The 2,269-nt window shown below is 45.6% G+C and overlaps 1 protein-coding gene across 2 annotated transcripts in view; it reads left to right on the forward strand.

The window, feature by feature from the left end:
• The window catches only part of Galntl5 (polypeptide N-acetylgalactosaminyltransferase like 5), a 58,400-nt gene that overhangs the window by 6,592 nt on the left and 49,539 nt on the right, over positions 1-2,269 (forward strand). The gene's annotated exons all lie outside the window — the stretch shown is intronic.

The following is a 2,269-nucleotide window of genomic DNA, read 5'->3' on the forward strand; positions in this document are numbered from 1 at the left end:
GAAAAATATAATTCAGTGTTTATTGTGTGGATTCCTGCTAAATTTGCTTCAGGCAGCTTTCTACCTTCCATAAAAATGAATTTCAACAGGTGCAATAGAAATATAACCGCAGTTCTTTTCGACCTACCAACTTCAAAGGCATCCTGTGCATGCCGTCGCTCAGCACTTCTGGTATCGCACAGTTTAACCTATCTGTAGACAGTCTGTGTCAATATCCTTTTGGGATTTGCTCTCCCCCACAAATACTGTTGTAAGATTTGTACTCCATGCTTACACAGGATGACCCGGTCTAACAAAAATATGCTCCCAAAGATGAAGAGAATATTAAGATATCATATTAAAAAAGCTTAAAAGTCATATCTGTGTTCTGGCTCTGTGCTGCTCTGAAACAGCGCTGACAGCCCATGTAGAGAGTAAGTCAACATGCAGCCCTCTGCAGCATCCTACTCTGCTCACTTACACCTTATCCCTGTCCCTGCTTTTTCTCTTCTCCTCTTCTAACTCCTGTAATACAGAGTTAGCTGAGAATCCATCCTTTCTAGTTCATTCTTGTGTGGTTCATCATACACCAATCCAATTGATTTGACCTCAAGTCCACAGGCTCTGCCCTCTGTGTAGTTCAACTACTACTTAATAGTCACTTAAATTTTTGTAATTTCTGTCCCTTAGCTGAGCACTCCCTTTTCTGTCTGCTTCTGGTGCTGCTGTGGTGTTTGCTTTAACATACTAGTGAGTTTGGTCCAACTGGCTCAGCTCAGTGTCGGCATTTGTTGTCTGTCCTTTTAAATTCCATTTGGGATGTTCCTGGTTCTTGGTATGCCATTTTCTGTTGGATCCTGGATATTAAAGATACTGAGAGGTATCATAGAATGATTCCAAGCAGGTCCTCTTCACTACATTGCAGTAAAATATAAGCACAGACAGATTATAGTATCTGTCACTTACAAAAGCCAGTGAGCAAAGGCAAAAACTGAATCTTAAAACTTCACTTTATTCAGAAAACAGAGATCTGAGAGTGGGGAGGATTAATAGTGTAAAGGTCTGTCTTCCATTACATCTCCAGCTCACGGATCATGTGGGGATGGGGACAGAGGCGCTTAGTTATTTGGAGTACTGTCTTGGCATTCTGGTTGACCACATTTTTGAGACTTTATGTCTGTTTCTCATTGTCACCTCTTGCACAACCATTCCCTGCTCCTTACACATGCACTTGCAAATTCTGTGGATGCCTGGGTTTGAGTAAACACTGGATATAGTTAGTTGATGTTAGTTTCAATCTTATATTCCTCCAGGAGCATTTGGTCTAACACAGAATTACCTCAGAACAAACAGACCAAAACCAGTATGTTCGTGCTAAGCTAGTGATATGTTAGTGTTGATCCCCTTCAGCAATATTAAGTACAAGTAGGGCATACAGAATGGAACCCAAGAATCTTCCTATCAGGCAGAACAAGTAAGTGTGTATGTTCTGCCCACTCCACAAAAGAAGCCCCGCCCTGCCTCACCTGCCTACAGTGATATGTGAATACTATCTTATAGTGGACATGTGGCATAAGAATTCAACTCCCTTGAGAGTTTGTTGGGAGGTTCTAGCAGGGGAGTGTATCTACTCATATACTCTTGACCAAAGACCTGTCATCCTCCAGGGAAAGTCGTAGCTTCCAAAAGGATGAACATGGAAGGATGAGGGAGACAGGTTAGCCAGATCAGGTGAGTCAAGCCTGGCAGTCAGTGGGGTGACAGATGTAGCCAGCTCTCCCTCACATCCAGTCACAAGAGTGGGAGAGCTAGCCCTGTTCCTTACCCTGCTGAAGCACTTGGGAGAGCAGGCCCCATACCTCACTGGTATGGCAGCTCACTCAGTAGAGCTGGCCCTAGTGACCCTGAGGGCATGAGGGTGGGAGAGCTGCCTGCCCCTTGCTCATTGTGGCTTTGGGTGAGCTAGCCAGGACAGTGCTGGAGGACTTGCCCTGGTTGTGTGGATGCGGGAGAGTTGGCGGGCTGACCAACTCAGCTACCACCCATGCTCACCGTGAGATTCGGGACTTTGAGCTGGCCCACCCAAACATCTGTCTACTCCATCTCTGATACACTGGAGTGCATGAAGGGGCTGCTCCTGAAGACCCAAAGCTGCAGGATCTCCATGACAGGGTAACTACAGAGCATCTGAGAAGCGTCCTCGTAAGAATCCAGTACTGATCGCATAGCAGGAGCCAGAGGCCTGAATCCAGTACTGATAGCATAGCAGGAGCCAGAGGCCTGAATCCAG

Source organism: Mastomys coucha, unplaced genomic scaffold (genome assembly GCF_008632895.1).
Source record: "Mastomys coucha isolate ucsf_1 unplaced genomic scaffold, UCSF_Mcou_1 pScaffold19, whole genome shotgun sequence".
In the NCBI taxonomy this organism is placed as follows: domain Eukaryota; kingdom Metazoa; phylum Chordata; class Mammalia; order Rodentia; family Muridae; genus Mastomys; species Mastomys coucha.